The following is a 25,473-nucleotide window of genomic DNA, read 5'->3' as shown; positions in this document are numbered from 1 at the left end:
GGTTCACCGGTGACAGTGCTCAAGGGTCTACCTGCTGGGAGGGTGTCCCCTGTAATTGTCCCTTAGTCCATGACCCCCACCACCACCTGAGAAGGCTGCAGTCCAAGGGCGGTCCCCTTGGGCTCCTACTCACGCACCCGGCTAACCCACCGACCAGCCAAGCCCGGGCTTCTCCTCTCTATCCCCTGACCTCAGGGACCACCCAGGAGACGAGAGGCATGAACTATGGCACTGGCGCCAGGGCAGCCTCAGTGGGCGACATCGGGGTCCGGGCTCCTTGTTCGTGTGGCTCTCCTGTGCCCTCTGCTCGTTCCCACTTTCTGAAGGACCACCACGGCACCTTCTGTGGCAGAACCCTGTTCATGACGGGCATTCGGGGCCACGCGGGCCCTTGAGGTCCAGGGCCGGGCGGGCTGTCTAGGCTGCTCCGGCAGTGCACTACGAGCCCCTCTTCGAATGGCGTAGTTCCCCGCACGGCCGGGCTCCCGACCCTCGCGGCGTCTTCTGGGTCTGCTGGGGGATCTGTGTGTGGCGCCTTTCTCCACTGCAGATGCCTCTAGGACTGTGGGATTTGCCACGGTGTACGGCAACAGGTTCACGATGCGTTAAGTCCCTCAGTGTGAGCAGAATGCGTCTCCCACCGGGCAGGGTCCCTGCGTCTTACTTAGGCACCCAGAGTACTTGGCCCTTCTCGCTCATCAAATTCCGGGAATATAACGGCACCACGGAGCAGGCTGAGGGGATGGTCTGTGGGAGGCCCAGAGGTCCTCTTCCCCCGGGGTGGTGCCGTGACAGAGAACGCGAGAATCCGCGTGCCCCTGAGCAGGACCACGGATGGGCGTCCTTCGACTCCCGTGGGAGCACACACTGCCCAGAGACGCTTTTCCGATGGGAACTGAGCTACCCGCAAGCACCGCCTCGGTGTCTACACCCCACACGCTGCAGCCTGCAGCGGCTCTGGGAGCCCCACGACCTCCCCAGGTTGAGTCTGAGGTAGTCTGTGAACGAATTTCCGGGTGTAGTTTGCACGTTTGATGGGGAGACCGGGACGCACCCTCGGGAGGGAGCGCGCGCCTCACCCCTGTCCTCACACCCTGCCCTGTCCGGCTTCTCTCTCTCCGCACGCTGATTCCAAGACCTGTTAGTAACGCTGCGAGCATCCGTGGTCCCTCTGCGGGCGGGCGGAGTGTCCTGCCGGGGACGTGGGACCGGTCGACCGTCTCGTCCAAGTGTCCTGTGTCCTCACCGGTAGCCCATGTACTGTGGTCTGGTCTCCAGGGACAGAGCCTGAGTCTGCTGCGACACCCACTGAGCATCTCTCTCTCCCTCCTCGCAGTTCGATTGCTTTGAAGCTCTGTGATTCGGTGCGGACACATTCAGGATCGAAATATTCTCTTGCAAAAACGACCCCTTTGTTGTTAGGACACGACCTTCTCGATCTTGACCAGCCTCCAAGCTCGCGTCTCCGCCATCAGTATTGCCTCTCCAGCTTTGTCTTCTCAGCGTTCATTTGGTTCATACTTTTTTATTCTTTTCATTTTCGCTCTTTCCTTTGTGTCTTTGGAGTGTGTATTCTTTGGTGGCAGACCGTGGGGTCTTGCCAGCAGCCCCCCCGGTTGGTGCGGGGTTCCGACCCCTCCGTGAGCGACGAAGCAAGCTGGTGCTATTACACGTCGCCTTCCTCTCCCGCCCACGCTTCCTCGGCAGGGAGGAGTCCCATGATGTTCTCTTATCTCCTTTGCCGGCTTCCTTTCCGTGGCCGATTGTGTCATCGTTCCGTGGCCGTGTCGGGGGTGCCGAGAGCACGTTCTCTCCTCACGGGGCCGTCCCCGGCGGCGGCAGAGCGCAGTCCGCATCGCTGAGGACCGTGCCCCACGCACCGTCCTTCCCGCACGCCTTGGCTCAGGCGCCGTGTGCTTTGCTTCCGCGCACCGCGAACCTCACACGCTGCCCCCCACCCCCCCAGTCTGTTCGGTCGAACTTCCGCTACACTTGTCATTTCCCGACAGTTTCAGACGTTCGGGAAAGTTTCACTGGGCACGTGGAACCACCATACCCTCTACGCAGCGTCTCCCTCATTGTTAGCGCCGATTATAGAATAAAGATACATAAGTAACAAGAAAAACAGTGATTATCGGCCCTTGAAAACTGCTACCATTTTTGTGACTTTGTGGCTTTGAGTACCCCTGTGTCCTTTCCCTCTGTCTGAAGAATGTCCTTTATCCGTCCCTGGGAGCAGGCGTACCGGCGCTGCGTCTCGGGTGAAGATGCCCGCATCCGAGCTTCGCTGTGGAGGGGTTTTCGGGGACAAGGGCCCCAGGGCGGCTGCGCCCGTGCCCAGCCCTTTCCCCCCGCCGCCCTGATCCGAACTCCACTGTCATTCACCTCTCTCCTCCAAGCGTCACATGTCTCTTTTCCCTTTGACTCGCAGATTTGAAGACTTCTCTGACTTTCATTTAGAGACTGGACAGGGATCCACCTCCTGGTGATCATTCTTTCCAGGTCTTTCCTGTGCTGGGGCTCGTCGAGCAATTCCTGGATCTATGGGTTTGTGTTTCCTCCACCCGTGAATTTTTTTCAGCCGTTAAACAAACTGTTGAATTTTAGAACGGTTTGGAGTTGCAGAATTACTGTGAGCGGAGAGTTCAAGGAAGGGCCCGAGAGCTCCTGAATCCCCGACGTGTGGCCCCCTGTGGCCGGCATCTCCCATCTGTCACGGGGCGTGCCGGGACCCCGCCAGGACGCTGCGTCTCCTTCGTCAGCATGTCTCCCCAGGCTCCTCTTGGCGGACACGGTCTCTCAGACTTTGCTTTCTTGCCATTGCCTTGACCATTCCGGGAAGCGCTGGTCTGGTATTTTGTAGAATGTTCCGGATGTGGATTTTGTCTGGTGGTTTTCTTGTGATTCAGTGGGGGTCATGGGTGGGAGGGAGGAAGGCCATGGGGGTTCAGGGTCCCGTCCATCACGTCCAAGGGTGGCCACAGGCTATCCACGTGGATCATCACTTGGAGGCTGACCTCTGGCCAGGCTTCTCCCCGGCGGGACTTACTGTCTGAAGTCACCGTGCTCGGCCTGTGCCCACACACGAGGCTGCGGGACGTGAGCCCCACTCAAAGCCAGAGGCGCTGCAATCATTTGAAATTCTTCCCCAAGGGAGGTTTGTGTATCCCCCCGCCCCGCCGCGTGTTTGTTGATTCAATTATTTCTTTGTACGAGCCAGGACTGACGGATATTTCATTTATAATCCAAGCCGCCGTCCGTATTCCTTCATATATTTCGTGGCTTAAGTACTTGCAGTGTTGGCGGTGGGCGGTCCCTGCAGGTGGCTCCCGTGCCCCCCCCCCCGGGAGGCCGGGGTTCTTCTCTGGAGCCCTTTCTTACTTCCCGGCCCCCCGAGAGGCTCCAGGGCCATCCCGTCTGTTTCCCGTGCCGGCCATTTCTGCAGGGCCCCTCTTGCTGGGACACGGTGTTAGGAGCCAAGAGCTGGGCGCCTGTGTGCTCACTGCTGCTGGGCTGTCACAGCCTCCAGGCCCTCAGTGGGCACAGCCGGGGCTCCATGCGCATGCTGACCGGCCTGTCCACACAGACGTCTCCGTATCTCCATACAGAGCTGCTGAAATCTAAGTTATGCGTTCGTGGAGACTTCTCCACCTTTTCCACCCGGATTATTCTGGCCTCCTCTCCCAGCAGCCCTGTAGCCTCTCTCTCCGGCTGTGGCACCCAGACTCCCCCCATCGGCCACCCACTTGCTCTGTGCTCTGCTCAGTAGTCTGCTCAGTGCAGCAGACTTGTGAACCCCCCACCCCACCCCGAACCACCTTATCATCCAGACTGCAGTGCTGTGTGCCATCCCTACGTCTTCGCTTACACAAATTCCGCTCGTCTCCAGAACGACTAAGCCAGCACCCCCTGCAGAGAGGCAGTTCCCAACGTTTAGACTATTTTTTTCATAATCTGCATTCCATTCTGGGACCAACCTAGGAAATTATTATAGGTTCAGGTTTGCTCTTTGTCTATCAAGTTTTAGGAATTTTGGCAAACGCCTAATGTCTTCTATTCAGCATTGCAATATTGCCAATCACCATCTCACTGCCTCACAGATCCACCTCTCATCCCTCCGCCCTCTCCCCCGCAAGCCCTGGCGACCTCTGACCCTTCTGCTGTCTCCTCACTTCCTTTTCCAGAATGTCACAGAGTTGGAATCGCAGTGTGCAGCCTTTTTTTTTTTTTTTAAGATTTTATTTATTTATTTGACAGACAGAGATCACACGCAGGCAGAGAGGCAGGCAGAGAGAGAGGGGGAAGCCGGCTCCCTGCTGAGCAGGGAGCCCAATGCGGGGCTGGATCCCAGGACCCTGAGACCATGCCCAGAGCTGAAGGCAGAGGCTTTAACCCGCTGAGCCCCCCAGGTGCCCCATTGTGTGCAGCCTTTTCAGACGGGCTCCTGTCACCGGCAGTGTGGGGGTGCTTTTCTGACTTGGTAGGTCATTTGTTGTCGTCCCTGAGCCACATGGTCTTTATCCTTTCACTGTTGTAGGATTTCTTGCTTGCTTCCCGTTTTGGGTGATGAACAAATAAAACTAGTGTATTTCTGCATGGGTTTTGTGTCGGCAGGATTTTCACGTCAGCTGGCTGAGTTCCTGAGTGTGACCACTGGGTCGTACGGACTGGGGAGAGTCCTGTAAGACCACCACTGTCTTCCCGAGGGGCTCCCCCATTCTGCCTTCCCTCCCACTGAGGGTCCTTGCCAGCCGCTGGTGCTGGCGTCGGCTTGGGATTTTAGCCATTCTGATGGAGGTGTAGTGGTATCTCATTGTTGTGTCTCCTTGTATCTCCTGGTATCTCACTGCCTCTCCTTTCCATCTGTATGGTTGGTGAAGAGGGAGAAATGAGGCTTGTACCCTTTTCTCATTTTTTAACTGGTGTGTGTGTGTGTGTGTGTGTGTGTGTTGGTGTTGATCCTTGAGAGGCCCTCTGTATATCTGGGAGGCAAGTCCTTTATCAGATGTGTGTTTTGAGAATATTTCCCCCCAGTCTGTGGCTTGGCATTTTGTTCTCTTGACGGCGTCTTTCCCTGAGCAGACTGTGTTTAAAAACCCCTCACCAAAGCCACGGTCATGCAGATTTTCTCATACGTTGCCTTCGAGAGAGCTGACAGTTCTGTGTTTTACAGTTAAGTGTGTGACCTGCTTGGAGTTAAGTGCAGTTAAGTGTGACCTGCTTGGAGGTCATTATTTTTAAGGTGTACAGTCTGTGTCCGGGCTAATTTGTGGACACCCAAAGGTTTTATCTCTTTCTTTGGAATCTGTATGGATTTTATTCCATGCCCTCCTCTCCCTGATCTGGCCGGGACTTCTAACTGGAGGTAGATGGGGTGGTGGGAGCGGGCGTCTTTGGGTCAGCCCCGATCTCAGATGAAAGTGTTGAGCCTGTCCGGGCCAGGAAGGGCGCAGGGCACATGGGAGAGGGGGCCAGCACTGTCTTGGGGGGTGGTGCTGCCTCATGTAGGTCCCCGCGGTGTCTTTGAGCAAAGCATGGGCTCTATCTTACACAGAGGGGTTTTTCTGCAGGCCCCGGGGTCTTGGGGAGCTCAAAGCTCTCGAGGGCGAGGGTCTCATGACTTTACTCTCTCTCATCATCTTCTTGGCAGCACAGGGCAGAGAACAACGCGGTCCTGGGCCTGGTGGGCCCTGTCACCTCTGCCTCCCCAGGGCTGCCAGAGCGCCCTGGATCCATCGACCCAAGAGGGGACCCCTCCACTGCCCTAGGGTTCAGGGTTTCCAGTGGCTCTCAAGTGCCAGGGACACGGCTTGGGCCCAGTTTGCACAGGGCAAAGGTAGCAAAAGGCCCTGCTCCAGGCGGCTGCAGTGCCCAGCCTCCTCCCAGCACGGGGCTTCGTGGGATCGCACAGCAGAGCCCTGTTTGCGGTGGTGCCCCAGGAGGAAAGCCTATGAGCTTGCTAGAGCTCTGCGGGAGGGGATGTTCCCAGGAGAAGGGGAGGGACTGGGAAAACCGACAGGCAAGGGACAATCCCATGGGAGAGCTAGGGCATAGACTCTACCCCAGGGTGCTCATCTGGAGGTCAGAGCGCCTTGTCTACCCCTGGAGCTCCCTCCCTGACCAGGGCTGCCCTGGGGGGTGGCATACCCCCCCCACCGTGTGAGCGCGATTCACGGCTTGGAGCAGCTGCTCCAAGTCAGCGGCCAGGACTGGGGGCTGGGGTTGGGGTGCAGGGTCACAGGCCGGCACGTGCGGGGTTTCCAGGTCCCAGAGCCCGGGTCTGTCACGGGAGGCCTGCAGGAGAGCTGGCTCGTCGGGGCAACTGCTCTGGACCCCGGGGGCCCGTCCCGGAGCTGCCGGGGTGAGCGAGGCAGGGCGGGCAGGTGGCAGGGGCGTGTGCTTCTGCACATCTGTGGGTCTCCCTGTCCTGGCAGGTGGGGCTCCGGGCTGCCCGCGGCTTTGCAGTGCGTGGTGTCTGTCTGAGCCTGCCGGCCGGGGTGGACGAGGCTGAGGACGTGTGCCCCACGGCTTCTGTAGCTGTCGCTGCAGGTGGGTGGCTGGGCCGGGAGGGTTGGGTCCCCGTGGGCATGGGTGTGACTGCCGTGCCCCTGCCGTGGCTGGGCACGTGTCTCTGCGTGTGCCTGCGTGTGCCTGCACCCCCCCCCCCGGGAGAGTGGGTGCAGGACCCTGGCTCAGGGACCAGCCGCACCGGTCTCCCCTCCTCATGGGTCACTCTGGGTTTGCGGATGGGTGTGAATTCACACACGTTTATGCCTGTGTCTGTGCTTGCTAGGGGTGGGGGCGATTGGCAGAAGAGCGAGAGGGGGGAGTGGGGAGAGGAGGGGAAGAGCCAGTTCACCCCCTCCCCCAATGCCAGGAGACACTGGGCTCTCTTTCCTCAGACGTCGCTGGGGACTGTCTGCCCCGGAGGCCCAGGGAGTAGGATGGAGGCAGAGCGGGGCAGGTGCTGTGCAGACCCAGGCCACACACTGGGAGCCCTGGTGGGCTCTTGCCTCAGCCCTGGGGGTCCAGCCCCTCCCTGGGCCTGTGTCCTCCCCTGTGTGGGATGCAATCCGGTCACCACCCCGAAGCATTTCCCACGAGAAGCTCCTACCCCAGCCCTCATCCAGGGACATCCAGAGAGCCACTGAGGCCGACTGCACTCAGCCGGCCGACTGGCATTTATGGGGCACCTGCTGTCTGCCCTGCATACAGTGGTAGATCGGAGACCAGAGTTGTGATCCAGCGCGGCAGGTGGGCTTCGAGAAAGCAGCCTGGAGCGCAAGCAGAGAGATGCTCCCCAGCCCCCATGTCTCAGGCCAAAGGGCCCTGCTGGGGTCCAGCTGCTTGGCTCCCGCACCCACGCCCACTCCGGGCGAGGGCATCCTGGCTCGTGGCTCTCTCCCCTTCTCCATGAGCAGGCCCCATAATTACTGACTCGTCTGGGCACCGTGCCTCGAGTGGTGCCTGGGATGTGTGTGAAGGAGACAGGTGCGGAACAGTGAAGGAGGACCGGGGCTTCCCAAGAGAGCAGCACTCCGGGGTGACCCAGGCAGGGGCGTCGCACGTGTCAAGGCCCTGTGGCTGACAGGTACATGGTGCTTCTGAGGACGGCTAGAGCTAGGGTTGGCGTGTGTGGCCCCGGGGAGGAGGCAGGCTGGCCTCCGGGCACCAAGACCCAGATAAGGGTTGTCTTTATAGATGGCCCAGAGGAAGAAGGGAGGCCCCAGGAGCCTCTCAGCACAGGGAGGTGTGTGTGGACACTCACGTCTGCCAAGGTCAGTCTGACCTCCCAGAGGAGGAGACAGGGCAGATGGGAGAGTGAGGGACACGCGCAGTGTGGCGGGCAAAACGCGCAGGCGTGGCGAATGGACAGTGGGGGCAGGGCAGGTAATGAGCTGGTGGGCCCCAGCAGAGACCCAGAATCTTGCAGGAAGTCTGGGTTGTGGAGGCCCTGGGGCCCCGGCCCGGAAGGCTGAGTGACACTTGTTTGCCCACTGTTGTCCGAGAGCAGCAGGGGGGTGAGGGGGTGTGGCACCAGGAACCTACTGAGGGGCCACTGCGCCAGCTCGAGGCCACTCGGGAAGGTCTCAGGATGGACCTGGGGTGGGGCAGTCAGAGGGGGCCCCGGGGGGCAAGGCAGCGTGGGGAACGGTCTCGGGCTGGAGGCCGGGGCACGCTGCTGGGCCCCCGCGAGGGCCAGTCTGGTGACGCAGGGGCCCAGGCTCCGGGCCTGCAATGAGTGAGGTGACAGGAGGAAATCGGGTAGGTGACTCTCTAGGGAGGAGCGGTTGTGGGGGGCCGTAGGGGATGGAGGGGAAATGAGTGTGTCCAAAGCCCATGAGAGGAATGAGCTCTCAAGCCATGGACGGTCACAGAGGATGCGTCACTGGGGGTGAGAGGAGCCGGTCTGAGAAGGCCACACGCCGCGACCCCAGCTCCACCACATTCTGGAAAAGGCAAAACTAGGGAGCCGGTACAGAGATCGCGGGTCGTCAGGGGTTGGAGAGGGGGAGGGGTGAACAGGTGGGGCACGGAGGGCTTTAGGGCAGGGACCCTACTCCGCACGACCCTGTGGTGATGGACACATGTCGTCACGCATCTGTCTCAACCCGCGGGATGCCAACTGCTGAGGGTGACCCTGGTGTCCACTGTGGGCTTCAGTTATCATGCATCGGTAGTGGTGCGGGTGAACAGGACGTGGTCCGTCCACACGCCGGACTGCCCCTCGGCCTGAACACGGAGGGACACGCTGACACCGGCCACAGCTGGATGGAGCTGGCAGACGTGACGCGGAGTGAAACAGGCCAGACACAGGGACAAATACTGCAGGATCCCACCCAGATGGGGTCCCGAGAGTCTCCAGATTCTCAGGGACAGAGAGTGGATGGTGGGTGCCGGGGCCCGGGGCCGGGCTGGGGGTCGGTGTCTCAGGGGGACAGAGAGTGGATGGTGGGCCCCAGGGCCGGGAGAGGGACGGGGGTCGGTGTCTCACAGGGACAGAGTCTCAGTCTGGGAAGATGGAAAGTTCTGGAGACGGCGGGGACGGCGGCACGACAGTGTGAATATGCTTCGTGCCCTGAGCTATGGGCTTAGAGACGGGGAAGACGGTACATTTTATGTTTGTGTATTTTCCTGTGATAAAATTAAAGGGACTCCTGGGTGGCTCCGTTGGTTAAACGTCTGACTCTTGCTTTCAGCTCAGGTCGTGATCTCTGGGTTGTGAGTTTGAGCCCGCACTGGGCTCCGTGTGGGGCCTGGAGCCTGTTTAAAAATAATAATAATAACATTAAAAATGTAACGTATGACGACCGGATCGTCCGTTGTCACAGATAAGCCAGCCTCATACGGAGCGTGAGGAACTGAACAAAATAAAGGCTGTTTCTTGAATAAGAGAAAAACTCGCAAGGACTTGGGTGTCTTTGAGGGGGTCTGAAGAGGGCAGTGGAGTCCCATCTGGGGGATACGGGGGCAGCAAGGCTGCAGGCGGTGCTCCGGGAGTTGGGGGCCTTGCAGGGGTGTGGAGTTTGGGGCATGAGGAGCTGTGCGTGGGGGAGGGTGAGCGGGGCCAGGGAGCCTGGGTGTGGGGTTCGGAGGGAGGAGAGCAGGAGGGTGAGGAGGTCAAGGAGGTGAGGCGGGCACAGAGGGAGGGTTGGGGGTGCCGGGGAAGACCCGAGAAGGTCCGAGATGCGTCCCAGAGGGAAGGGCTGAGCAGGGGCTCTGAGTGGGCCTCAGGGAAGTTGTGGCCGTGAGTGGACGGCAAGGGGCCAGTGGGGGGCAGGGCTGGGGACGTGAGGCCTGGACCTGGAGCCAGGTGTCCCCAGAGCACGGCGGCACCGGGTAATGGGGACCCCCCAGGTGGCGAGCCAGTAGAGCACATTAGCAAACGTGCTTGGGGACACTACGTAGTGTCCTGGGCAGCTGGGGAGCCCTGGCTCGGACTAGCATCTTTGTTCCCAGGGACAGTGAGGATGGCAGGGGGCAGGGCTGAGGGGCTCTGGGCAACAGCAGGGGGCTCCCCAGTCTCCTCATTTTAGAGGAAAACTCCAAGGGTCAGAGTGGGCCACCCTGGCACTCAGCCAAGGGCTGCAGGCTGGTTGGTGGGTGGGTTGGTTGGTGGGTCAGGGTGGAAGGGGCGCGTGGGGAGGGGCTGGCCCCTCAGAGGTTGGTGCCCGAGGATGGCCCACACTGCCCCAGCCCCTGGCTTCACCGCCCAGCGGGACCACACGTGTCTTCCGGTGCCCACCCGAATCGGGGGCAGCAGGTGAGGGGCCGTGGGTCTTCACAGAACGTGGCGGGCTCTCCGCTGCCACTGCTGCCGGCTCTTTGGCACAGTGGCCCTGGAAAGCCCTCCCCGAGGTCAGCAGACCCCACGAGGCCAGGTCAGTTGCCCAGGGTCACAGCCAACCCGGGAGCCCAGCACCTGGCTCGGGCTCCATGCCGCTCGGGGTCCCCACGCTCCTGGACCCCCATCTGGGTGTCTATCTTTGTGGGTGGTTCATTATTTTTGGGTGGAATTCACATCACATAAAATGACCTCTTTTCAAGGGAATGAGTCTGCGGCATTCAGGTCACTCCATGTTGCTGCAGCCAACGCCCGTCTCGTTCCAGGAGGTTCTCAGCACCCCAGAAGGAAAATCTGCCCCCTTGCCCTGCTCCGATCCCCGCCCCCTGAGAGCAGCAGTGTGCCCCTCGCACCCCTACTCAGTCCGTGGTTTGTTATTTTTGTGGTAGAACTTCACTCCCTGCCTGGGCCATGTTCCGTTTGTCCAACCGTCCACTGGTGGACATGTGGGTCGCTCCCACGTCTCGGCTGTGGTGGGCCCTGCTGCCGTGAACACAGGTGTGCAAACGGCTCCTGGACATCCTGCTAAAGCAGCTCGTGGGTCCAGACGCAGGAGCGGAATTGCTAGGTCAGGCGGCAACTCCACTCCTGACTTCCTCAGACCGCCAGACAGTTTTCCACACCATTTTACCCACCCCCCCACCATGGTGGACGAGGCTCACTCTTGTGTCCCCTCTGTCCCCTGGGCCTGTGGGTGCACAGTGAGGGGCCCGGTCCTCCTATTCCCCTCTGGGGGTGTGCGGAGTGGCTGTCTTGCAGGTGGCTCCATCCAGGTCCCCTGGACGGGTGTCCTGGTTCCAGGGTTCTTGAATGGGGAGAGGCCAGGCCCTCTCTCTCCACCCATGGGGCCCCCGGTGCAGGACGGCAGCTCCCCAGTGAGACGCGGCTGCTGTGCCAAGGCCACGCCCAGCAGCTCCCACCTGGCCCTCCTTCTCCCCTGGGTTTACCCATTAACAGGCCAGCCGGCGGTGGGACTGCAGACAATGGCATGTTTGTTTGCTGTGGCCGGGGAGGCCTGCACGGGGCCCTGGCACAGCCATCAAAGCTCCATGATTAAGTCTATTAGGGAAGGGATTTGTGCAAACAAAGAGGCAGGTGCAGGGGCCTGGCCAGCTGCCGGGGTGGGGGGCTCTGGAAGGTGGCCACAGACACCCCCCAGTTTGGCCGGGCCTTCCCCACCATCCGCGGGTCTTGCCTACCCCCCACCCCCCCCACCCCAAGGCTGCCTGGAGTCCAGCGGCTCATTGGTGGACGGGCCCTCGGGGCGGGGCTGGCATCCCAACCGCCCCCCCACCCCCCCACCCCCCCATCCCCGGTGCTCCAGTGGCAGCCGGGAGCGTTTCGCCTCCTTCAGCCCTTCCGAGCAGGTCCTGCGTGAGGCAGTGAAGCAGGTGTCAGCCTGTCGGGTGTCTGCGGGTGGGGGGGGGGGCTGTCCCCATCTCCCCCAGGAGGCCTGCAACCTTGCCTCCACCCGGGTCTCCTTGACGTCCCAGGGCTGTGCCGTGGGGCCCTGTGCCCAGAGCCCTGGAGGTGGTGGTCTCTGCGGAAACTCAGCCATGACCAGAGTGCTGGGAGCAGGCCCGGCCCCCGTGGAAGGGCTCCGTGGTCAGGGTTGCCCCAAGTCCAGGGGGCCCTGGACCGTTTGCTGGAGCCCAGCTACCTGATTGCTTCTCGGCGGCCACACCAGCCTGGTGGGCCCGCAGCCCCGGTCTGACGCACGTGGAGCCACAGGCTGGCAGGGAGGAGCCTGGCTCCTTTGTCTGCTTGGGGCAACGGGATGTGAGCCCACCATCCTCTAGGACCACCGCAGGGCCAAGCAGCCTCCAGTGTTGGGCTGTGGCCAGGAGGCCAGGGTGTGAATGGATGCCCAAGAGGGGCCCAGGAGGGCGGCCGCTTATGGGAGGGTAATTCCCTGCCATTCCCTGTCCTCGGCCTCTGACCCCCAGACATACCACCCATTCCCCGGCCCAGGGCACCCTCTTCCACCCACCGTGTGCCCGTGTCCCCTAGCCCAGCACCATGGACTCCCCTCAGGCCCTTCTCTTCCGGGCTGTGTGTCCTATCTCAACATCTGCATAAGACCTCACTGTCTGGGCTGATCCCCGACCCCCACGAACCCCTCCCTGGAAGGCAGGCGGAGACTTCCCACCTCAGGTGGGTCCTGGGTGGGTCGGCTGGGGAGCCCTCAGGATCCGCATCCCACGTGGAGCACCCCTTTATCTGCCCTCCCAGAGAAGCCTTCTAAAGCCTCCTCCAGGAAGCCTTCCTTGACCTCCCAGGGCCCAGTGGGTGCTCTGGCCCAAGCTTCTCTGGAATGGATGGTGAGTGGCCTGGGTCAGCATGTGGCGGCATGAGTACAAATCAGAGGGTCAGAGACAGCCCTGGGGGGAGTGGGCCAGGGGCCTCCTCTCTGAGTTGGCCTCCTCGTGGCCAGATGGGCTGGGTCAGGACTCTGCCCACCAGGGTTTCTGGGGAGACTGTGACTGTGGAGGGTCCCTCCCAGCTGGGACGCCCAGATATGGATGGTCCCTGTTCCGTGATGGCCAGGCCTTCCTGACAGGACCTCTCCACGCGCACAGTGGCCTGTGGCTTCCCTGGGGGAGAGCAGACAGAGCCGCAGCCCCGTGTGACCCAACCTCGGGGGTGACGTCATCCCTTCTGTGGCCTCCCATTGGTTAGAAGCATGGAAGCCCCGCCCACACGCAGGTGGGAATCACACCAGGATAGGGATGGGGAGGTGGGTCAGCAGGACTTGAGGAGTCATGGCCATACAAAGTGGGGTCATTCTGGGAACCGTCCATGCGGTCACTGAGGGGCTGGGCAGAGACCTCCACTGGGTGCAGGGAGCAGGCCGACCTGTGCGGGCCTGGGTCCCTCCCTCAAGGTTGTCCATCAGGTTGGTATTCTGACCTCTCTGCCGCAGGACACCTGCCTCCAGGTGCAGGAAGCCCCTGACTGGAGACCAGGTGGCATAGGGGAGGTCAGAGGGAGAGAGGAGACCCTGTGCTCGGGTCTCTGCAGGGCTGTCCCTGCTACTCTGGGGAAACTGGGCAGATGGCGCCAGCTGGGGGTCCATCCTCAGGACGTTCCAGGTGAGGGTGGTCTCCCGAGACAGTGAGTGCCCCATCCCTGGGGGTATGCGAGCACAGACGGGAGTCTAGCCATGGGGAGGGCAGAGCTTGTTCACCTTGGCCTCTTCCTGGTAGGACAAGCCCTGGACAGGGAGGGTGGAAGGTAAGCCAGAGGCAGCTCTGGGCCCGCAGGAGTGGGGAGGCAGGTGGCCTGGGGAGCACAGAGAGGACTGAATGGGGCCTCCTACCTACCCCCAGCCCCAGCCACGGAGCCATGTTCGTGCTAGGCCCCTGCCCTGCAGCGGGGGCCCCCTCTGGCCCTCTGCCTTCCCCAGTCTCTCCCCTCTTCCTCTCCTGAGTGCACCCTGGGCTTCAGGGGGCTCCCTGATGGGCAGGGGGCCCGAGGGAGGCCACTCTGACAGCCTGAGTCACATCGTCCCTCCCCTGCCCAGGCCGCCCCTCTGCCGTCCCTTCCCGTCCACCTGCCTGGCCCCCGCCTGTTCATCTTACTGAGCCACTGTCCTCTGTCCACACACCGCCCGGCGGGGCTCTGCCGGTCCCCCTCCACTCCTCATTCTTCCTGCCCTCCCAGACCTGCCTCAGTGTCTCGGTCTCCCTCCCGGGGCTTTCCCGCTCTGCTGCCCTCCCTGCTCCCCACCAGCTGCTTCGACCTCTGGCAGCCCCTCCCGTGTCCTGGTCTGCACCATGCGCTGCCGTGGGGCACTGCCGATCTCTGTCCTGGGAAGAGGAAGGGCCAGGCTGTGCCAGGACAGGAGCGGGTGCTCCTGTCCCCGCCCCAGATGGACATGCTGGGACACGCAGGGCCTGGTCTCTGTGGCGCCGATCAGGGCAGCCCTGGGACAGGTTATTTCTGGAATGTGGGGCCAGCCAGGCTCGGCACGTGGCGTGGGCAGCCGCCAGCTTCTTGCAGTCCTCCTTGCGGCTGCGGGGGAGTGACCCCATCTCTGCCTGGTAGCCGGCTTGTCCTCCCGGCAGAGGCCTCCCTGGAGCCGGGAGGGCCCGGAGCAGCCAGGCCGCTGCAGGACGGAGCTGGGCTAAGGGGTCCCCTGCACCCGTGGGGCATCAGCACAAGCCCTCCTATTGCCAACCCTCCTGCCCTAGCGTACGTGCTCCCCACCCCCGGTTTCCTAGGCCTTAGGCTCGCAGGCCGCAGGCAACTCAGGGAGCTCCAGAGACACCCCTGGGCCTCGTCATAGCCCCTCTGATTGGGAGCGGGACAGTGACCTGCTTTTTACCAGACTCCGCGGGGGGTCTCAGAGCCCCTGATCAGGGAGGGTTCTGGAGCCCAGGGGCGGCCTTGTCTTTCTGTGGTACCTGCGGGGACAGGGACATAATGGTCCCATCGCTGCCCCTCTGTGTTCTGGCCATGTACCCCACGGACCTGCTCCTCCTCCCCCTCCCCCACTCACTGCCACTGCTCCCTAAGCCCCCGCGTCGTGGGAGCCCCCTGGAGGTGTGCAGGTCCCCAGCCCCAGTGGAAGTCCCACCAAACGGGCACCAAGCACCAGACCTGAGAGCCGGGCAGGCTGTGTGAGATGCAAGGACCCACGGTCCCCAGAGCCACCCCACTGGGAGCCCACACAGGCCGTGACCCCCCACGGCCCTCGCTGTGAGTCCCTGCTGCCCGGGCTCGGGGCCCCACCGGCCGGCACCGCAGCCCTGCTCTGCCGGAGCCCGGGTGGCCCGGCCCCCTGCCTCCTGGTGGCCCCGAGAAGGGGGTGGAGTCGGATGGGCCGCACATCGCTCCAAACCCCGCGTCAGGTGGCGCTGCGACTTGGCCATCCCTAAGGGACACCAGACCTCGAAGCGAGGCCGGAACTGGTGGTTTCTTCTCTCAGAGTGCAGCTGCGAGCCCGACGGAGGGCCTGAGGGCTGTGTCACTTGGTGCGCGTGCACAGAAGGGAGACACCGGCCAAATAAGCCACTTGCTGTCCCCACGTCCGGGCCCCCCCTTGCAGCTCCCCTAAAGGGTCCCCTGTGCCGCGGCTGCCAGGACCCCTAAGGGAGGGGCCTCCGCTGTGGACCGGCTTCCTGCCTGCTCTCCGGGCTCTGGATCCTTCCCTGGAGGGGTCACCTGGCAGAAGAGACAGCCACAGTGGCGCGTGGTGAGCCGTGGCCACCCATCATGACTGTCACATGGCCCGCGGTGCTGGTCACAGACAAATATGAGGAAAAGGTTCACAGTCGAGTGTGCCGTGGAGCCCCCTTCTCTGCCCGTCCCCTCCCCATGCCTGCCCACACGCAGTGCGGGCCTCGTCCTAGAGCGAGAGTCGCACAGGGATCCTCTGCCGTAGGCTCCTGCCACCGTCCCCGAGACCCTTCCTGCCTCCCAGACGTTGGCTCCCAGATGTTGGCTCCTAGATGTTGGCTCGGGGTCTGTCCTGTCTGCGCATCCTTTCCCGTGGGCGCAATCGGCCCAGCCCGGGCTCCCCGGGGCAGGGAGCGGGGTCCCAGTGTGTGTCTGTGCAGGGAGAGCACGAGCCACCAGCCAGCTGCGGGGAGTGGCAGGAGGCTGGGGCGTGGGCCCCCGAGGACAGCCCCAGTCAGGAGCAGCCCAGGCATCAATTAGTGATTCGTCACCCCCTCCCCTGGAGAACCAGGCGCCGCTGATCCTGCCTCTGGCCGTGGCCTCTTTTTGGGGTTGGGGGGAAACCTCTGCAGAGCTCCCCGGGGAGGCCCAGCCGGCCAGACCCCACAGTCCTCCAGAGTCCCCGAAGCTGCTGAGCCCACCCCCCACCTGGAATTCTGTCTGCTGTCCTGGGAATGGGGCTGGGGAGCTGGAGAGTCTGTCACAGTCGGACCGCTGGCCTCGGTGGGCGCGAGGGGCGAACAGGGGGAGAGTGACAGAGTCCAGACCCTGCTGTGGCCCGGGAACGGGTGGGGAGGGCCCGGGGCCACCGGGAGCAGGCTCTCAGGCCCCTGCCTTGCACACAGCGGGGCCCCGAGCCCAGGCCAGGCCAGGTGGACCATCAGGGGCTTCTTGACCTGCTGCCTATCCCCCACCTGCCAGGGTGCAGCTTCCCCTGAAGGTGGCCGGGCACTCCTGGCTGTGGCCCCACGTCTGTTGCCCGTCCTTCTCTGGATCTGGGAAGCTGGGGGCCATCCCCATGGATGCCTCTCCATACTCTGGAGCCTGGTCGGGCTCCAGAGTATGGAGAGGCGGCAGAGGCCTGGAAGAGGGGCCGGGCTGGCCTGCCACGGGGGTGTCAGAGGCCCCACAGCCCCAGATCCTTGTCCCTGGCCCCGCCATCCCGGACTTGAGCGCCCCCGCCCCCCAGCCCCGAGCATCCAGAGGCTCCTTCTGGGCCAGACCTCGGTGGTCCAGAGGTGGCTCCCTCTCTGCCCTGCTTCAGGTGTCCCCAGTCGGGAGAAGGCCCAGGCCCCGAGGGGTGTGCACGCACCCAGAGACCCAAAACAGGGTACCTCAGGAGGTGGCTGGGGTCGCCACGAGGGGCCTCCAGCTGGACCCAGGGTGGGGCTGGCCCGCCCTGGCCGCTCCCTCTGGAGATGGAGTTGCAGGCAGCCCCGCACCCCTCCCGACTGCCTGCCACCCTGCAGGCAGCCCCGCACCCCTCCCGACTGCCTGCCACCCCCCCCCGCATGCCCTTTGATGTCCCCAGACCGGCAGGGTGGGGCCCGAAGGCTTCCTCCCGCCTCTTTGAAGCCAGGCGCTGCCCTGTGGCCCACACACCGCAGAACCCGGGTGGCATCGTGGTGACTCGTGGGGAGCCCCAGGCCAGGACCTCGGGGGTCAATGCGAGCTACCACGGAGGCCGTCCCCAGCGCCCCGTGACACAGTCCTGTCCTGGTGGAGGAGGGCCCGGGCCACCTACTGCAGGTGTGGGAGGGGGCCAGGGCCCGGCCTTATCAGAGCAGCCGATGGAGAGAGGGGAGCCCAGCCATAAACCCGTTTGTTCCCCGAGCAAGAGAGGGAATAAAAGCGTAAACTCATAAAATGGAGCTGGAATCAAAGCCGACTTATCTCTTCATTTTGCTGTAAAGTCACGGATTCAGAGCGGCAGGCCTCTTGATGGCCCAGGATCACTCCGATTTCCGGGTGAGCGAGGCACTTCAGGGACCCCGCCGCGCACGCGGCCGTCCGGGGAAGGCGGGAGGTTTTGCGGGGGCGTCCGCGGAGAAAGCCTTGCCCAGGGCTGCTCCCAGACTCTCAGGTCCCTGCCTAGGCCTCAAGGCCACCAGAATGGAGGGAACGGTTCCCCCACTGGCCTTCAGACGTCCAGCCAGGCTGACCGCAGGTCTTGGCGGTTAGACCCTCCGGGAGGGAGACTGATGAGGGGGAGGGGCCTGCGGGATGCCAGACACGCCCTGCCCTCAGGCGGGCGCCCCAGAGCCCCTGGGTCTGGCCCAGTCCCCCTGGGGAGCACCCATCAGTGGTGACCAGCCAGGACCCTGGAGCCTCAGGTAGCTGGAGGTCCCTTCTGCAGGCCTGGTGTCTCCCGCCGCGGACTCTTGTGCACACACTGGTGGAGGGAAGGGAGGACACCGGTACGTGTGTTCACCCAGCGACACGTACAGCACACAGCCAGGCGCTCCTGGCACGCATCTCTGTCCACGTGCATGTGGCAGAGGTCCCACTCGGTCACGTGCTTGACCGTATGCGAGAGCTCCAACACACACAGGCCCTGTGCACATGAGTCCCTGGGCCAGTGGCCTCCACGCTCCCTGCACGCTTACCTCTCCCCGAGCCAGCCAGCCAACGCCTGAGCCCTGGGCTCCCCACGAATCAGGAGGCCCTTCCCTTCCAAACAGGACCAACAGGTTATGCCCCGGGATTACAAATCTCCTGAGAGGGGAGGGGGCGGGGGGGAGGGCCAGGGGGAGGGGTTGTGAATTCTGGGACAGGGGCTGGGATAGCCTCCTAGCCCTACTCCAAGACGTCCCAGGTCCCAGAAGCAGGACAGCCCCAGCCACCTCCCCAGGGCCCCTTATCCCCTCTTCCCTACAAGGTGCTTGGCACCCAGGGTGGGTGTGGGCTTGTGTGCAGGAGTCCCACTGGGGGAACCTTTCCCCCGGATCACTTGTAGGCATGGGGTGGGGTGGGGCTTGGGGTGCCCTGCCCTCTCCCTGCTCCCCAGGCTATGCTCTGTGCCTCTGTGAGTGCTCCAGCGGGCTGGGTCTGGTGGGGACTGGGTTCAGGTGGAGGCAGGCCCAGGGAGGGAGGGGTCTGGCCTCTGGCTCCCACCTGCACAGGCTTGGCATTTTCACACCCCGCTCAGGGCAGAGCCTGGTGGGTGCCCAGGACAGAACCAGGCACTAGAGGATGACATGGTCCAGAACTCAGGGAGCCCTCAATGACTCATGGGGAGGAGCCCCTGGGTTCAGAGAAGGGAAGTCCCCTTCCTGGAGGGGACGACCATTCAGCTGGGCTTAGAGGACAAGAGGGACACAGACACACGGGTAGCTCTTAGTGTCCTCTTGGGGAGTCCTGCGGTTCCGTTTAGGGAGTCACGCAGGTGTGCACACATTCATCTGTGGTCCACTTGTCCATTCGACCTTAACGTGGTGCATGGGGCTGTGTAGCCCAGGCCGTGCCTGGGAGGGCCCAGGTGAGCAGGGCTTTGGGGGTGAGGTTGACTGCCCACGAGGTTTGATATTGGGAAAGATTTGGGTTTTAAGCCTTTTAGGCCTGCTTGCAAGGCGATTGATTCAGAGCACACAGGAGGCTAGACTTGAGCTTCTGAACCAGGAATGTAGATTTAGAGGCCTCCTGAACACGGTGAAGGTCTTTCTTCTCAGTTTCTCCAACCGTTCATCCTTCCACCATCACCCACTCATCCACCCATCCTTCCATCCATCCATCCGTCTATCCATCCGACCATCCATCGTCCGTCTGTCCGTCCATCCATCCATTGTCCGTCCGTCCATCCACCCATCCACCCATCCTTCCATCCATCTGTCCATCCGTCCATCCACCCATCCACCCACCCACCTGTCCATCCACCCACCCACCCATCCCTCCATCATCCATCCATCTGTCCATCCGTCCATCCACCCGTCCACACATCCACCCGTCCATCCATCCACCCACCCACCCACCCACCCGTCCATCCGTCCACCCGTCCATCCATCCATCCGTCCATCCATTCAACCATCCATCGTCCGTCTGTCTGTCCATCCATCCACCCATCCATCCATCCATCCGTCCATCCTTCCATCCATCCATCCACCCATCTATCCACCCACCCATCCATCCGTCTGTCCATCCATCCATCCGTCCATCTCTCCTTCTTTCCCTCCCGGTTTTCATCCAGTGATCTATCTGTTCACCCACCTAGCTGTCCATTAAATCTCAACACTTTTTTTTTTTTTTTTAAAGATTTTATTTATTTGCCAGAGAGAGAGAGAGAGAGAGAGAGAGCGAGCGAGCGAGCGAGCACAGGCAGACAGAGTGGCAGAGGGAGAAGCAGGCTCCCTGCGGAGCAAGGAGCCCGATGTGGGACTCGATCCCAGGACGCCGGGATCATGACCTGAGCCGAAGGCAGCCGCTTAACCAACTGAGCCACCCAGGCGTCCCAAATCTCAACACTTTTACTAAGCAAACGGACATGAGTTAAAACACAACATTTCTTATTAAATTATGAGCTTGTGGGAGCCAAAGTCCACCTGTCTCTATAATTATGCCCATACAAAGTGTGGTTTGGAGCGGGCGCCCAGGAACCTGAATGAATGAAAGTATTCGAAAGCACTTGGACTGTTGTATGAATCCATTTGCTTTGAAACTATCTGTTTCCACCTTCCTAAAGGATTAGATAATTTGGGGTTTTGGCTGACTCGGATGCCACATGGGTTTTGTACGTGGGCGGCCCCTATGCACTGTGCAGGTGCTGCTTGTGCCTGAGTGAGCGTGTGAGGACAGGCAGGTGCTGGGCACGTGCCGGGCCAGTGGTCAGATGACTGCAGAGAGGCTGGAAGGAGGAGGATGTGTGCTTGGGTCACAGGAGGCGGGATGGGTGCTGGGCACAGACAGAGGCTTTGACCCCACGTCAGGTGTTCTCCAGTCCCGCACCAGGGTGGGTGATGGGTGGGGCTGGGGGATGTGAATTTCTCAGGGGAGTCCGCTCCCACTGGCTCTGGAAGATTGAGGGACTGGGGTACAGTGGGGACTCCAGGTGGGAGGCCCAGGAGTGGGTGGAGGAGTAGACGGTCCACCCAGCTGGACAGTTCTGGGCACCAGCCATGCACGCCCAACCCATCCCCGGTCCTGCGGTCCTGGGAGCAGAGCCTTGCGGGAATGGGCCTGAGGTCCTGTTCAGTGGCTTACTTCGGCCATGAGCAGCCTCAGTTGTAGGAGCTGCTGGGGTCCTGCTGACCCCCAGGCTGGGGCGGGCCCACCTCCTCACTGGTGGATGTGATGGCTTCAGGGTCCCCAGCTGGCCAGAGGTGCAATCCAGAGGGTTCCAGCCTCAGAAAAACCCAGGCTGCGGAGGGAAGGGCGCTGACACTGGGGATTCTGAGTGTGGGGCAGGGAGCTCCCGCAGGCGCCTACGCACACATTCGTTGGCTCCTGGGGATGTGGGCCAGGGGGTATGTGGGGTGGGGAGTGTCGTCACAAGGCCCAGTGGAGATGGGGCCGACCGGCCAGCAAGGACCAGGGTGTTCCGAGTAGGTGGGTGTAAGGGGTCCTCTGGGGTCTGCCTGGGCCTCCTCCCTGCTCTGGGCTCTCCGGCTGGCCTGCCCCTGCCAGACGGGCTCAGAGACCTGGAAGGTCTGTGCTCCTGGGGGCTCTGCCCCCTCGCTTCCCGGCCGGGAGCCCCTGGGGTTGGGCGGGGTCTGATTCCTTCAGCCCCGAGTGGTATCTGCCTCTGCGTGCCGGCTGTGCTGGGCCTGTGAGCACCGCGCCTCGGCCGGCTGCTGTGGTCACTCATGCCCACCGTGTTCCGGCCACCTGTCTGTGGCAATCAGGGAGCCGAGGGCAGACGGGCCAGGCAGAGCTGGCCGGGTCCTCCCTGCCGTGTGGCGAGGGTTTCTGCCTGAATGTGTCTGTGAGGCCCATTCTGGGCTGACCTTGGACACCCGGGAGGGGGACCCTGGCACAGGCACTTTGGGGCTGAGAGGGCTCAGCAGGCAGCAGGGCGGTCCGGGCAGCTTCCGGTCATCTGTCTGGGCCCAGCATTTCTAGCCGGTGGCCAGGCCCGCTGCTGGGTGCAAAAGGGTTGTAGGGCCTGGTGGGGGGAGGGATGGGGGTGGGGGCAGAGGTCACCACGGCTTTGCCCTCTCTCCCTACCCTGGGGCTGAAGACAGCCGCACCACAGGAGTTCCAACCCTTCCCCTGGAGGGTGCTGTAGAGAGAGGTGCACTTTCTGCATGGGGAGCAGCCTCGATGGGGGCTCTCCTGGTCCCCAGATGAGGTCTGCTGGCCCTCCCTCATAGGCTGGGGCCTGGGGTCTGTCTTCGTGGGCTGAGGCCTCTACCCTCCCTCTGGAATGAAGGGCAGCACACGCGTGCGTGCGCCCTTGTGTGTGTGTGTGTGTGTGTGTGTGTGTTGGAGCACCCTGGTCCTCAGGCCTGGCCCCTGTCAGCCTACAACACCCCTAGTCCAGACCATGGCCATAGGGGAGAGCCAGAGCTATAAGACGGGGCTGGGGAGGAGTTTTGGGGATCCCCCCACCCCCACCTGTGGGGATCCCAGTGGGAACCGTGCCTGCTCCTGGGGGCTTGAATGACCCCAGTCTGCCTGGAAGTGTCACCTGAGGCTGGTGCTGCGGACTGAGGCAGGGGGCTCTGGGCGTAGGCACCTCACCTGGGCCTGGTGGGCAGCTGCCCCCCCGCTGTCATTCTCTGCCACTCCTGGGCTCCCCTAGTCACAGGCCAGCACTCGGCCTTCCGGGCGTCCCATCCCTTCCTCCTCAGTTCTGGGGCCAGCCTGGGCTCCCTGACAGTAGCCTGATGGAGACCTGAGTCCCCACCTTGTCCCACTCCCCTGTCCCTGTCACCTGTGGACCTCTGACCCTTTCTCTCCTCTCCCATCCCCGGGAAGCATCTCTCCTCCCCAGGGCTGGGTGTGCAGATTCCAAACATGGGGCAAGGGCTCCCCTGTGTGGCCGCCTGGTCACACGGCCGCCCAGCTCCAAGGTCCTATCTGTGACCTTCCTCCCTGCTGTGTGTCTGTGTATGTGAGAGGGAAGCTGACACAGAGACGGAGAGACGGAGAGACAGGCAGAGAGACGGGGAGGTGGACGAGGCCACACAGCCACACTCCTGCCGCCCCGGGTGCCCAGCCCACTGTAGACAGAGAGCCTCGTGCCCCGAGGGAGTGGTCCCCTGAACTTCCCGGGCTTGCGGGTGGGACGCAGGTGGCCTGCTTCCCTCCTGGGGCCAAACTGAGACCCCTGCTGGCATCAGGCCCTGCCCGGCCCCTACCCTATGTGGGCTGGAAGGTCATAGGCCCGCTGCAGCCTTGCCCACCCCTGGATGTGATGGCCTGACTCACAGCCAAGAGAGGACGCCTCCCCTCCGACAAGGCAGGACTCTTGAGAAGACCCCTCCCCATGGGGCCCAGAGGCCCGGGTCCCACCCCCACTCACTGCCGTTCTAGGTCCTGTTCCGCATCAGTCACGTGGGGGTGATAAGGGCCCCCACTGGACTGTAATGCCCCGAAAATGCCTGGATGGCTGGTGGTGGGTGGGTGGGCCGGGCAGACCCCAGGGGGAGTGGGAGGCCCTATGGAAGGGCAGAGCTCCCGGCTCAGAGAACTCTGGGCGGTCCCTTGCTCCTCCTAGCTGTCTGGGGCTGGATGGACACCTGTGACATACTGACCTGTGCTGCTGGCCTCAGCCTGGAAAGCAGCACCCAACGACCTCCAGTGTTTGGGTTTCAACAAGTCTGGCCCGTAGCCCCGGGATCTGGGAAATGGGGACCCGCGCGCTCCACCCTTCCAGCCGGCGCAGGGCCCTGCCAGGGAGCCCAGACCCCTCTGCACGGACTGCAGGCTTCCGCTGCCCCCAGCTGCCTGCTGGACCCCTCCCCACGCAGGCTGCCTCCTTTTTCTCAACCAGACCCCCCCACCAAAAAGGGCCGGGCGGGGAGGGAGGTGATGCCCCAGATGGCCGCGTGGGGGAGCCAGTCTGCAGGGAAAGAGGCGGCGGTCAGGGCGTCTCCCCAGCACCCAGGGACTCTTGTGGCCGGGCAGAACCAACCCGACGCGTCACTGCCCCAGGAAGGCTGCAGCCCCCGGAGCAGGAGGAGGCCGGACGGGCGAGGGGCTCTGCTGGGGCACGAGCTGGAGTGTGGGCAGCCCATTCCATTCGGAGCCCGTGGCTGCGAGGGTGGCCGGAGCCCTGCCCGCCGGGGTCCGGGGGATGCGGGCTGGGCAGCGGGAGCCTGCGTGGGAGTGAGGCGTGGGGGTCCACGGGGCAAGCTCCAGGCGCACGGAGGAGCCTGAGGACCCAGCCCCGTTCACGTCCCGCCCCCAGCGTGCACACCCCGGAAAAGCACTGCACCTCCTCATCCCCACAGACTCAAGCGGGCTCACGCTCCTCCCTGCAGAGACTCCCACACATATCCCCCACCATACCCCATGGCAGGCCCTCCAGACCCCCCAGAAACACTGATCCTCCCTCCATGGGGACACCCCACCACCACCACCGGAGGTAGGACCTACCCCCCAGAGAGGGTTGTACACCAGCTCGAGGCCACAGATGGGTCCCTCCCCCTCCCCTACCTGTGCTGACTGTGGCTGGGGGCTGATCCCAGACCCAGCTGTGTAAGGAGGACCAGGACCCCAATGCTCCCCCGTCTGATGCCCCTTCCCTTCCCAGGACCGGCCTCTGCCCCCTTGCAGGCATCACCACCTCTCTCAACAGGTGCATACCCACACGCATGCACACACACTCACATGCTTGCACACACCCACACGCACGCACACACTCGTGCACACACAGGCACACCCACCCACACGTGTGCACACACTCGCACTGGTGTGTGCATACACATGCACACACGTGCACGTGTGTGCACACACCCACACACGCACATACTCACACATGCGCACATACACTCTTGCATGCATGCACACGCATGCACACAGCTGCACATGCATGCACACACTCACATACTCATGGCATTCACACATGGATGTACACGCTCACAGATACACACACATGCACACCACCCCACACATACATACATGCTGAGGCACAAAAACACACGTGTGCTCACATGCTTAGGCACACACAGACACATGCATGCCCACACATGCGTGCACATGCACACACACACACTCACAGGTGAGTGCTCACACAAACACACGCATGCTTGCACGTGAGTGCACACACAGACACATGCATGCTCGCACGTGAGTGCACACACATACACGCATGCTCGCACACGAGTGCACACACATACACGCATGCTTGCACGTGAGTGCACACGCAGACACACGCAGTCCACAGATGACAGCTGTGCCCGGAAGCACAACCACCGGACGGGTCCCTGGGTGCAGGGTCCTGGGTCCTAGAGAGACCAGGTTGGGTCTGCTGTTCCGCTGGGGGAGAAGCACTGGGCCGAGTCCAAAGGGCCCCGGACTGGTGACATGAGGAGGGGCCTGTGTCCCTGAGCCGCACTCAGGTGGTGAGGAGACGGCAGGGACGGGGTCAATGCTGGCCCAGTTCCGCTTCCCTTCCCGGCGCTCGTGGTTCTGTTGTTAAAGCAGAGCCTCCTTGTGGCCTGCAGCTCCCCCTGTGCAAGGAGGAGGGGAGCTCGTGCCCTGCCCCATGCCCCTCCTTCCCTACCACCCCTCCTCCTTCCCTACGGTCCCTGCTGCCCCACCCTGGACCCCAGGATTCCGCACTGTCCTTCCTCCCTCTCCCCAGATCCCCTCACCCGCCTGACTCCTGGTGGCAGAGCAGTGTCACCTGTCAGGGTGACACAAAGCAGGGCCGCCTGGTGCACAGCTGGAGAAGCAGAGCGGCTCCACGCTGCCCGCGGGCAAGGTCAAGTTGCACACCCGGGAGAGAGTGCCGTGCGCCCACCACTGCGGGCGGGGGCTAGGGGGGTGCCGGGAACCGTGGGCGGGCC

Source organism: Martes martes, assembly GCF_963455335.1.
Source record: "Martes martes genome assembly, chromosome: 10".
NCBI lineage: Eukaryota > Metazoa > Chordata > Mammalia > Carnivora > Mustelidae > Martes > Martes martes.
Note: the sequence above shows the minus strand (reverse complement) of the source record.